Source organism: Helianthus annuus, chromosome 12 (genome assembly GCF_002127325.2).
Source record: "Helianthus annuus cultivar XRQ/B chromosome 12, HanXRQr2.0-SUNRISE, whole genome shotgun sequence".
Lineage (NCBI taxonomy): Eukaryota > Viridiplantae > Streptophyta > Magnoliopsida > Asterales > Asteraceae > Helianthus > Helianthus annuus.
The window spans coordinates 24878617-24892196 of NC_035444.2; the positions used below are offsets into that span (position 1 = coordinate 24878617).

General features: G+C 38.0%; 1 long non-coding RNA gene across 3 annotated transcripts; it reads left to right on the forward strand.

Moving 5' to 3' along the window:
* Nucleotides 1–670: 670 nt before the first annotated feature.
* On the forward strand, nucleotides 671–3706 carry LOC110894422. 3 transcript variants are annotated; one of them, XR_002566314.2, is made up of 5 exons: nucleotides 671–968; nucleotides 1188–2382; nucleotides 2504–2713; nucleotides 2845–3062; nucleotides 3486–3706. It is a non-coding gene; the product is annotated as an uncharacterized LOC110894422 (long non-coding RNA). The 3 variants fall into 3 exon arrangements; XR_002566315.2 differs by having other exon boundaries at nucleotides 719–1384; nucleotides 2203–2382; XR_002566313.2 differs by having other exon boundaries at nucleotides 728–2382.
* Nucleotides 3707–13580: the final 9874 nt, after the last annotated feature.

The following is a 13580-nucleotide window of genomic DNA, read 5'->3' on the forward strand; positions in this document are numbered from 1 at the left end:
TTTATTTTTCCTTATATTTTATTTTTGCTTTTCAGTTTATCTTTTTTTATATAACTTTAAAACTTTTTTTATCAAAACTTGGTTAGATTAGACGTTAACGATAAGCCGGTATTAAAAGCTCTTATGTCCTTGTACAACCTCGGTATCTTGCCATCACTATTTCGTCCGCGATGGGTGCACTTGCCCTAACGTTTGTGTAGAGTGATAGTATTATATCGTGTTTTATAAATTTAAAACTTGAATTTGCGAGTAAAAAGAGCTAAAATATATCTTAAAAAGATATACCCACACCGCACCATGTCAGTTTGATTATTTAATAAGGTTTTGAGTATTATTAACGCCCCCTATGTAACGCGTGGATTTATATAGAAATTTTGGTGTTTTTTATAAATTTCCAAACCACTAGTTTATATTGCGGTTTAACACAAAGCAACACACGAGTCAAGTTTTCCTATTTTTTCATACACTTTTATTTGTTTAGTTTTTTTTTTCGGCTTAACACACTACAATGCGCGGGTCAAAATACTTGTTGATCTCATTTTATAAATAATATTTTTGATCACTCGATAATCAATTAAATTATTTATAATAGTTACAAATTAAAAAAAATGTAGATTAAAATAATAAAAAGTAAAAATGTGAAAGATAAAACCAGAATAAATAGAAAGAAAACATATAGACTTTTCAAAACTTGATTAGAAGGCTTTTTCTCTTTTGACCAAGTCAATTGTCCTCTCCTCTTTTCCCTGCAATGAAAGCAACCCATAACGAATATGACCAAAAAAATCAAATCGTCCCTATTTGATCTCCTTCTTTTAATAGAGTTCTCCCCTCAGTTCATCTCATTCTCTCAATCTCCCTCGTGGCCTCTCTGTTTCACATTTTTTTTGGCACTGGCCACCCAAAGGCCAAAACCAATTCCAACAGCCGTTTTTTATGTTCGGATTTGTTCCATTTTCGTGACTCAGGTAACCAAAAATCAATCTCGTTTTGCGTTCATATGTGTAATATGTTCATTTACTGTGATTAGAATATTTAGTTTGAATTGTTTCGAAAAAATTGGCAATGTTATTTTCAATGTAATGATGAAGACAATCAAGAATCGGACCCTAAAAAATCTAGCTATCATTAATATTTTCACTGTATTACACTTTTATTTGGCTGATCCAGTTGCCGCTCATTTCTAGGAGTGCAATATTCTGTTCGTGCGTATGTTTATTCTCACATATGTGAATCTGTTATAGTGGAAATCAAAAACATATTGCGGAAGTAAACTTGTAACATATGACTTTTGATATTTATATACTTCACGAGCTTTCAATTTCAACATCATGACGTTTCTCTAAGCTTTAGTTCAGTGGAAGACATTCAGACTCCCCCTCTGGTATGAGTATTATACCTATTTTTTGGTTACTTTCATAATTAATATTAACATTATCAGAACAGTATTTTTATATACTATATGTAGAAAGGTTTAAAAACTTTTATTTAATATTTTGTTATATATGGTGCAAAAATTACATACTTCAATGTGACTGCATAGTACATAGACGATACTATTTTTTATTTTTTTATTTTTCTATTTTTTTCAAATGGTAATTCAAACATCTTTAAACCGACACGACTAATCTCTAAACATCATATTTATAATCGAGAAACCACTAAGATACTATGTCGTTCAGATTTGTTCGTTGATCTTTGGTAAGTACAATTTTGTGCGTAGAAGCTCATATATCGTCTCCTTTTGTTCTGATGAAAAATTTTAAACTAAAAATACAAGTTTCAAATTGGTAACTTTGAAGAATATAATTAACATAAAAGAACTAAGTTTCGTAATCTCCTTTTAGGAATATAAAAATGGACTTTTCCTATCCCACCCCAAACCATGTTAGTTTCTTCGTATTCAAAGGCCACCGGTTCTCACTATTTTCCCACCTGATTTTGCTCATATTTCTTCATAGATTTTTGGTAACTTCATATATGTTTTTAGCATTCATATCCCATTCCTCTCGTTACCTACAAAACTCCAACACTTGAGTTGTGAGGGCCCTTATTCCTTAGGAGCACTACGACTCAAATTCTTGTTCTTGTTACCGAACTTATTAATTCTTTAATCAAGTTCGAATCCGCTTAGTTGAGAAAGTAAACAAGAAGGGGAGTCAAAGGGTAGTTTCACTCGTTACTTCATATTGTTGCTTGTAGGATCCACCTAGCTTATACTAAAACAAGATTCTTCCTGATGGTTTTCTCAAACGTTGGTAAAACATGGTTATCAAGTTCTTTATGTATATGGTAGTTGGTGATTACGTTCTTGATGTAAAGGTCAATTGGCCCTTGATGTAAACGTTGGTAAACCATGGAAGAAGAATCCTTGATGTAAAGGTTAGTTGGTTTGAAAGAGAAATTAATAAAGGGTTTTTTTTTTTACACAAAGCGATTAGGTTGCAATGTGTTTTGAGATGACATTTTTAATGATTTTTTTATATCTTAAATTTCAAAACAGCTATCGGGTGTTCATTGGTGGTACAACCATAATAAAAAAGTCACGCCGTTGAGCTAACTGTTGTTATTCAACTCAATGAAGCATGACGGCTATGGCCCACCTCTTGAAAAATCAAATAAGAATGGAGTTGCATCAAAAGTTGCATTGGACAGATCCTAGACGGATAATGGAAAACAATCATCTAAAAATCCTGATATCTTGAAGGACGAAGTAAGAAATAAAAATTAATGAATTAATGCACTAATCATGATTACAAGAATAATATTTGTAAACTATTAATCTATAAAATAAAACTTTATTTTTGTTTTCTAGTTTATATTAATAATATTCTTGGAAATCAGGTGATGTAAGCGACGCTTGATTATAGTGAGAAGGTATACATTTCAACTTGGAATGTCCCTCCTTCAAGGACGACAAAGTGGATGCAAGTGTAATGGATGAGGCCCTTAGTGACGTGCATAAAACTTCTTATAATACCTATACATATCAATATATCACGGATTCAATCAACTAATCAAGCTACCACAAAAATTTTCAACGTTTTTCAAGAAAATGAATGGTAAGCTCATTAAAAAGATTTTGAGCCGTCATATTTTTTTGGTGCAAGCGTTATGTGGTTAAAATTTAATTGAAGAGAAACATCATACTTGTCATTTTGTTTGCACTTTCACATGAAAATTGGTTCCCTTGAGACCCAGTGAACAAAACAATCACTCATTGCATGCATTTTTCATTTTGAGGGGATTTGCATTACGCTTCTATGCCCACGATACGAGTTGTTATATTTTTTTATTCATCTTATCATGGCATAATGCTAACGTTTTCCACTCCCTTTTTGCATTTTTGCAAATGTCACGTTTTATTTGTTAGTTTGAAAAGTCTCTCCCCTCCTTCAAAGTAGATACTAGCTTTTCAATTAAGCCTTTTAGTATTTTACACTTCTAGTTAATTTGACAATAATTGTTGTTGGAATGTATTGTAGGAGATGAGCCCATTGATGGTATCTCCAAGACTAACGATCGATAGTTCTAGGATCGTGTTACATGTTACGGTATACTAGTTTTAGGGGTTGAATTGTACTTTTTTGTGATAGTTAGAGGGTCCAATGTGAAGATGTAATAGTTAGTTGTTAAGCATAGCTTTCCTTAAACAATATAAAAGACTAATAACAACATTGATCATTTGGACTATGCTCCTTCTTTACTCTTCATCTTCTATAGATTATTTCTTAATCAATATGTATGAATCATTGGCAATGTTGTAAAATTAGGTTTAGGAGGTCAAGTAGTTGCCGAGTAATAGCTAGAAGGTACGACGTCGAAGCGATTTTCTTCAACTACACATAATTAATCGGAATCGATCAGATGCGGTCGATCACGACCAAAATCGGATTTAGTAGGTCAATCACTGCCAAAATCGAACTTTGTGGGTCAAATCAAAATGAGTTTGACTTAAAAAAATAAAGGGTAAATTACACTTTTCGTCCTTTATGTGTGTATCGTATTGAAATGGATGACTTTTAACTTCAATAATTACAATCACAATCCTTTATTCGTAAAACACATTGCACCATACGTCCTTTAACACTAACATAGTTAAAATTTTTAGTTAGAGTAAACTGCCATTTTGGTCCCTGTGGTTTGGACACTTTTACCATTTTAGTCCAAATCTCAAACTTTTTAAATCTGGGTCCCTGTGGTTTCACTTTTATTGTCATTTTAGTCCAAAATTCAAAAACTCCCCCTTTTACTGTTGCAACCCCCCTATTTTGTCCTTTTGTGCAGGGATATTTTTGTCCAACTGATTTTCATTTAACATATTCTTAATTAAAAAACTAAATTAAATACATTACTAATTCTTTTAAATATACTTATTAATATTCATTTCTCCATTTACAGAGATCATCTTCAATCATCTTCCCCTTTAAAAAACAAACATATCGACATTTGTAGTATTACATAACGTTAACTAAATGTTAAACATAATTAAAGTATAAGTTACCTATGAGTATTCAATGAAATTTGAACAAGTTCCCTCGGTTCTCGAGTAACTGCGATCAATATCCGCATTCTCTGTTCTTCATTACAAACTTCCAAAAGCTTCTGCATAAAGTAATTCCCAAATGGATTGATCTTAAGCCGAGCCCAAGCCCATGCCTGACCCCGAACCCGAACCCCCCACGAGTGATTCTTGAACCGTCAGCCGCCATGGGGAACCAATGAGAGTCATGGTTCGGGTTAACCTTAGCATTCGAAGCGGCAGTCCCTGATTGATAACAATAATTCAACACACTCCTATCGAAATTCAATTGCTCGTAATTCATGGGGATTCTTGAAAAATAAGGGTTAGCTGCAAGATAACCGGAATCCTTAAATGAAGTCGAATGGATTCGATTAACGGATCCCATTTTCTATGATTCCTTTAAATACCCTTATCATTTGGGTATTTAAAGGAATTAATAATGTATTTAATTTAGTTTTTTAATTAAAAATATGTTAAATGAAAATCAGTTGTACAAAAATATCCCTGCACAAAAAGACAAAATAGGGGGTTGCAACAGTCAAAAAGGGGAGTATTTGAATTTTGGACTAAAATGGCAATAAAAATGAAACTACAGGGACCCAGATTTAAAAAATTTGAGATTTGTACTAAAATGGCAAAAGTGACCAAACCACGGGGACCAAAATGGCAGTTTACTCTTTTAGTTAAGTATAACATGTGCCTTGCACATGAGGGCATTTATGTCTTTGTACCCCAATCTATTTAAATTATAAAAAATAAAAACATTAATATATATATCAAGCCCTTTGCTTATTTAACACTCTATCTTCAATCTAAGTTGAAACCCTTGACCACAACCTGCAAAATAGTTCAAGGAGAACCACAGAACCATCAACGACCACCGTCGCAACATGGAATCACCAGCTCCAGCAAACCGCCAATCACCTCCGTATCTACTTGCTTCCTTTTACATTATGCAAAGAGAGAGAAAGAAAGAGAAAGAGAAAGAGAGAATGAGAGACAGGACTACAGAGATAGAGAAATAACGAGAGAGTCATGGAAGAGGAGGGGAAACCAACCGGTTTCAGAGCACCGGCAACAAAGTCGTAGCCCTCTCTGATCCGACACGGTGACACCATCAAGCACGGTAAATTCAGTTCTCAAAGTGGGTGACGGTTCAATTCACGCTTAGATGTGTGAGATGAAGGTAATCTTGTGATGAATATGACAGTCTCGAAGCTTCCTACATCTCCGTAATCCGGATGTTGTGGTTGAAGAATGTATGCTCTGTTTTAGGATTTGTTCAATTTGGATGAAATTGAGGTTGAATTGATGAGAAATTATGAATTCGTAAGCTTTTGAACCTAGAAGATCTAGCATTGAACTCTAACCAACTTAACTTACTGGAATGATTCCATCACAAATTGGTAATTGTTCAAGGTTGAAAAATCTTGTTTTGTTTGATAATTTTTTAACCGGAAGTTTTCATGTTGAGCTAGGGAATTTGCAAATGTTAGAGGTTATTAGGGCTGGCAGAATAAAGATTTGTATTTGAAGATCTCTTTTTGAGTTGGGTAAGCTGGTGCTTGAAGGATAAATGTTTGGTCTGGCTGTTTGACACTGGAATACTGACGTGATCGTGTCGTCCCGATCAGTCAAAAACCCAATTAACCTAGGTAGCTAGGGTAAGTCGGGTATCGTATCCACGAAGAGCATGTGGTCAGTATCGCACGACCTGTTCGATTAGTTAGACTATTTACAAAGTGTACAAAGTGATTATGAAGTTTGCTAAATTTTATTTGTTTGTTTGGTTTTGAAAATCAATCGGAGTGAACCGACAAATTAATGTTACCTTAAAACAACGTTTGAATAACTAAGATTGCAAACTAAACTAAATGGTTAAAACAAGAAATTAGAAACAAGTTCCACACCCGGTTTCGGTAATTGCACACCTAGGGTTTCTACAAGTTTTAAACTCAACTCAATCGCATAACGATTAACGGATTTAGTGTAACGTGACTTAGGTGCCGATAACTATCAACGTCCCAAAGAACGGACAAGAATGCACTTTGTAATCAACACAAGTAAATCCTAACCACGACAACGCATAATTACACATAACCATTTCGCAAAGTCATAACTTTATAACCGTTCGACAATTTACGAATACGAAACAAATGCAAACAATTGTATATGGTTTACAAAATTAACACAAATTGTCACAAAGTTGAATCACATAACAATTCAAAACCCTAGATAAAATAACTACCTACACCGGGGTGAAACCGAAGATACTAGCCGCTCATGGTTGAAGAGACGCGATCACCGGATGACGAGCACGAACACCAAGCCATGACCTTGAGTCTTGGAGGAATGATGGAGGTTAGGTGTTTGGGTTTGATGGATAATGGATTGGGAATGATGGTAGAAGAGTTGATGATGATGGTGATGGTGATTCGGTTAGGGTTAGAGGTGAAGGGGAGTGTTAGGATAGGTTAGGGATGGATTAGATGTTGAAGGAATGATTCCACATGGTGTTTTAACCTCTCCTAAGTTGTAACTCCCGAAACTCCAGTCAAAGATGCTATATCTCGTCAAAAACACCAAAGAAAACAAAGTTACGCGATCGAAGAACTGGGAGGCCGTCGCCGACGGCCTGGCCCACCGTCGGCGATGCCTCGTTTTTTGTGCACCGGTGGCCGGCGTCAAATTCACCTGTCTACGGACTTTTTGGGCGACGGAAACACCTGCGGGGCGTCGCCGATGGCCCCTTTGGGCGTCGGTGACGGTGCCTATAATTCCAACTCTCCGTTTTTCGTGTATGTAACACCCCGTGTTTCGAAAGTCAAGTCAAAGTCAAGATTGAAGTCAAAGCAAGAAAAGATTGTAAATTGCGACCTGTCACTCCTTGCTCAACTCCTATTTTGATTTCTTTGACTTGTAGATAATCTATTTATTTATTCGCATTAGTTGTATTATGTGGAGTTTAATCGATGTTTATTGCTTGTTTTATCGCTTATCACATCGCAATCGCATTCGCAACCTGAATTATGCGTTCTGGATATTGTTTTACGTGTGTGTGCTACTTATGTGTTACTTGTGCATGCTTATTTATGTTTATGTTATGGTGATTAATCGAAACGCAATCGCAATGCTATCACAATCGAATCACAGACGCTAAACGCAAGTTATTTAGGATGATTGTATGTTGGATATAGTAGTTGGATTAATGGGAAACTCTATCGCATCGCAGAACTCAACGCACGAAACGAAATGCCAAAACCCAATCGTCGGAGCCACTCGATCGAGTGACTGCTCGATCGGATGGTTAACCGATCGGATTGCCATCCGATCTGATTGCCACCCGATCGGACAGCCATCCGATCGGTGACCCACCAGATCCTGTGCACTTTCCTTTTTGGGAAACCCTATAAATACCTCCAACTGTCACATCACTTGATGTGACAGCCTCTCACTCGACCCAACCGCACTCTCAAGCTTCTTTCTCCCGATTTCTCGCGATTCTTGTAAGTTTTCAACCTAAATCTTGTACTTTCTTGATCTACACGCACTCCTTCACCTTTCTATCTTTCGAATCTTAACTTTTCACCATGGAATCACTAGATTTGAGGTGTTCTAGGATGATGTCATCATGGGGTTCTTATGAACTTCATGTTTTGGCTTCAAATCCACCAAGAACAACTTAGATCTGGACGATTTCCACATAGATAAACAAAGATCTTGCATAGATCTGGACATATTCATAGTAAAAAGGAGTGAAGGATGGTTCTCTAACTTTCTTTCAACTATTTTACACTCAATGCACTCAAAACCGATGGAATCGGAGCTTGTTCTGATCTTCTACTCTTTCTTAGTAATGTGTTGGTTCAAGATCTGAATTCTACCTGAGAGACAACCGATTTCGGGTTAAACATGAATCACCGTCTCGAACAGTCAATTGACCAGACTAGGGTGATTCTTATCCGATCGGGTTACGCGAGTCTTGACGAGGGTTCTGTTGTTTGGCACGTAATCAAATCGTATCGAATCAAAACTACAAACTACCAAAACGCCCAAGTGACAAGACGATCAGGTTGCGGACGGATCGCCATCCGATCGGGTTACCATCCGATCGGATTGCCATTCGATCGGACTGCCATCCGATGGCTTGCACTTTGGTCCCACATTTAAACTATTAACTCACCATTTCAAAGTTTGGAACGTCGAACGGATTGCCGTCCGATCGGATTGCCACCCAATCGAATGACCATCCGACCATGTGATGTTTTGAACTTCAACACTTAAACAATTTTCAACACGTTCAATGCACTATCAGTTCTAAACGGATTGCCACCCGATCGGTAGACCATCCGATCGTGTGACAACACTGCTGTGAACTTGTTCTCTGAGAAATGTCTCACCAAGCGGATCGCCGTCCGATCGAGCCGCCGTTCGATCGACCAACCTGAAGGATAGAGACACTTCTCTGTTTTCAAAATGCTACAATGAAAACTTCAAAGTACAAACCATCATACACAAACCCATCCTCACCAAACGAGATAACAATCCAATCGAATGGCCATCCGATCGGATGGCCATCCGATCGAATGGCCATCTGATCGGATTACCATCCGACACTTGGTATTATTGCACCGTTTTACGCACCGCTCATCGTTAATGATATCGTTAACTGTTCAGGCTAACCTCTTCCAGCGCCCCCTTCAATCCAAGATAGTGTTTACTTGTTAAGCACAATCTGTGAGTATACTCGATCCCTTTTTGCTTTACGCACTTTTGGGTGTTACATACGTTATCTATATTCAAATCACGATCGACACACAACGCAAACACTATTTATACGCTAATCGTTATCGCATGCTACGTGTTATTCGATGAATGCTTGTATATTATGTTAACACAGTGATTGTTGCCTGACACCTTTGCAACGATAGTACTATAGTTTGGACTCAGCACCTGTCGTGGACAGGGGTTGTTAAGGGCTTTACTTCACATGTCCCAGTTGGGATATGTGTTGTGCATTCTACAACTCGCAGTCACGTCTATGCATATTTCTCTATCGATAACCTACTTGCCTTCACATTATACATGTTACATGCGGGTTATGCATAAACGATTTCGAACTCTATTATGCTATATCAAACTTGTATGCTCACCTTTACACTATGTGTATTGACCTTTATTTTAACGTATATGACAGGTATTTGAGATGCTTAGGACGCTGTGCTTTTGCTTGCTTTTCATGGAATCAAGTAAGGATTGAGAGTCTAGAAACAAAGACAATTTATCTTATTTTTTATTTAAAATCTGAGTTGCCGGAACATTGTTTTGGTCAAAAATCACACAAGGATAATGTAACCAAACTTTATGTAAACGGGGTATGATGCTTGGTTAGCTATAAAAGTAAAGGATCACTTCTGTGATGAATATGCAAAGACACAATGATTTATACGAGGAAAAAGCCCTTGATCAATGTATGATCTCCGGCATAAAAAACCTCGGGTGATGGCAACTACCGATCACCAACTTCAATATAATAAAAATGTAGTTACAACTTCGGATAGTAATGAGCTGAGTACAAGGATCACTGAGTGTCTAAGTGTTTGAGAGTTGTGTCGTATGTTGTGTGTGTTCTTCCGAATGAGGAAGATGGGTATTTATACATGTGTAGGTAACTTATTTTAGGTAGATAGACCACTAATCAGCTCATTACCCCTTTAGAAATAAAGATAATCTAGCCTAAATTGCTGCCCTTAGATCAAGCCATGTTTCCATATCCGGCACAACGTTCATCTTCAATTCAGCTCTTGCCATATTTGTAAAAGCGCGTCCCTGGATCATGATATGTAGGGCATATCCTGCTAGATATTCCTGCAAAATAATATTGTAGTAATCGAAAATGACCGTTAGTACTAGGATCACCTCAATGTCCCGTGATCCTGATCCTGAGGTCCGGCTGAGGATCACTGCCTGCCAAAGAAATAAGGATCACTGGTTAGGATCACGTATAAGGATCATTCATAGTAAAAATCCAGCCCTAACAATTGCCCCCAAAATATAAGGAGTTAATTGTAAATAGATGAGTTATATTTTGTTTTGAGCTTATCTCTAACGGACGATCCCGGTTTACTAGCCGTTGTACATGGACTAGCCGTTAGGATATTTACGTCACTGATGTGACAATCCCTGCGGATCATCATTATAAATAGGAGATAGGGTTAGGATCATTTTGCATTTAAATTCGAAGTATCTTCCTTTATAATCGTCACCGAAGGCTTGATCAGGTATCATCTTCTTCTTTTTCTTCTTTGCTCTGTTCTTTCTTGCTTTTACCCTGTTTTCATCTCGAATATGCTTCTTCGGAATTCACCGCACAAAGGCTCTAAGAAGGATAGTCCCTTGAAAAGCCAGGGGATTATCAAAGATTCTCCTACGGAGAGATGCTGCTTTAGCGATATCCAAATAGACAAGATTCGCCATTGTTTCCCAGCGAATGTTGTTTTCAAACCCTTTGATCCTACTGCTCTGAGTGATTTTGTTTCGGACACTTGGGTGGCCTTTCCTGCTACTCCTTTCCTCATCGGGTATTCATATCCTTTTCCGACATTTACCCAATCTTTCTTTTCTCTTACCGGCATCTCATTTATCCAAGCTATGCCGATGATCTGGAGGGTTCTATATACCTTTGAGAGGATCATCGAGCAAGAAGGGATTGATTTGGGGATGTCAGAGTTAGCTGAGCTCTATGATCTCACCACCTTTGGTTCTCACCGGTACTTGTTGAAACGGAAATCTGGGGAGGATCACTGTTAGGGCTGGATTTTTACTATGAATGATCCTTATACGTGATCCTAACCAGTGATCCTTATTTCTTTGGCAAGCAGTGATCCTCAGCCGGACCTCAGGATCAGGATCACGGGACATTGAGGTGATCCTAGTACTAACGGTCATTTTCGATTACTACAATATTATTTTGCAGGAATATCTAGCAGGATATGCCCTACATATCATGATCCAGGGACGCGCTTTTACAAATATGGCAAGAGCTGAATTGAAGATGAACGTTGTGCCGGATATGGAAACATGGCTTGATCTAAGGGCAGCAATTTAGGCTAGATTATCTTTATTTCTAAAGGGGTAATGAGCTGATTAGTGGTCTATCTACCTAAAATAAGTTACCTACACATGTATAAATACCCATCTTCCTCATTCGGAAGGACACACAACATACGACACAACTCTCAACACTTAGACACTCAGTGATCCTTGTACTCAGCTCATTATCATCCGAAGTTGTAACTACATTTTTATTATATTGAAGTTGGTGATCGGTAGTTGCCATCACCCGAGGTTTTTTATGCCGGAGATCATACATTGATCAAGGGCTTTTTCCTCGTATAAATCACTGTGTCTTTGTATCTTTATCACGGAAGTGATCCTTTACTTTCATAGCTAACCAAGCATCATACCCCGTTTACATAAAGTTTGGTTACATTATCCTTGTGTGATTTTTGACCAAAACAGTTTGGCGCCCACCGTGGGGCAATTGGTGCTTCATTCATAAAGAAAATCTTTTGTTCGAAATCATTTCAAAGAGTTACATGGCTTCATCATCGAAGAACACTTCCACGGCGATGTCTGCAGTCACCTCAGCACAAACCACTCTACCTCCTCCACCGACAGGATCCCAGAGAAATGCTGAGAAGAGACCAACCCCTTCTTTCTCTAAACCTCCATCTTCTTCTGCTATGAATTCTTCTATTCCCAGTACTAGTGATGTGTTTGCTTTAATTTTGCAGATGAAGGATCGTATGCAGCGGCAGGATGAAACTAATGACAGGATCCTCAGGGAGATTGGAGATCTCAAAAGACAAAAGAAAGCGGCAGAGGATCATTCCCCACTGATGCCAAAATCCTTGAGTTTTGAGACTCCAATGGTCACCTCTCAGCCATCAGGGATCCCAGACGTACAGATCACAGGGGAGACGAGAGGATTACATCTCAAGTCAGCAGCAATGACTCAGACATCGGGCTCGTATTTTCAGCCAGCAGGATCCTATCCTCAGTATATGGGATCCTTCATGAATCCGGGAGCCTATCCGGGGGCACAGCAGTTTCAAGGATCCTACTTAATTCCAGGATCGTTCCAGGGCCAAGGATCCTCCTTTGTTCCAGGATCATCCCAGGTTCAAGGATCCTCCTTCGTTCCAGGATCATCCCAGATACCAGGATCCTTACAGATGCCAGGATCCCTAAAAAGTTTGCAAGCAGGGAATCTAGATGTCCATCAAGGGGACTTCATTCCAATGCAGACCATTGCTTCCACTGGTCCCTCCGTTATTCCAGAATCCCAGCAATACGGATTCCCTAACTTGAACCCAATGGGAGGTAACACTTTAAATAATTATCCTACCACTAACCATGGATTCATGCAGGATACAGGTACCAATCACGCTATGGCCAGGGAATTACAGAAACTAAAGGACATGATCTCAAGTGTTCCAGGGGTAGTCAAGCCTATCCCAGAAATTGCAGATGGAAGCCACAAGGTATCACGCTTTGCACCACCAATTTGTGATGCAGAGGTGCCCAAAAGGTTCCATATCCCTACCATGAAGCTGTATGATGGCACGACGGATCCAGAGGAGCATATAGCACAATACAGGGAAAGGATGGAAATCAATCCTATCCCAGAAAAGTTAAAGGAAGCATGCCTATGTAAAGGATTTGGATCCACTCTAACTGGATCAGCTCTTAAGTGGCTGCTAAGTCTTCCCCCTTACTCTATTACTTCATTTGCTAATTTAGTTAATTTATTCAATAACCAATTCTCTTGTAGTAGAAAATTTGAAAAATTAACTAGTGATTTGTACAGGATAACTCAAAATAATAACGAATCATTAAGGGATTATATAACTAAATTTAGTAAAGAATCCTTGGATATTCCCAACTTGGATATGGCTACGGCTGTTGAAGCCTTCAAAATGGGACTTCTTAAGGATTCATTATTCTATGATGATCTTGTTATGACACCTTGCAGGAATTTAGATGAAGTAAG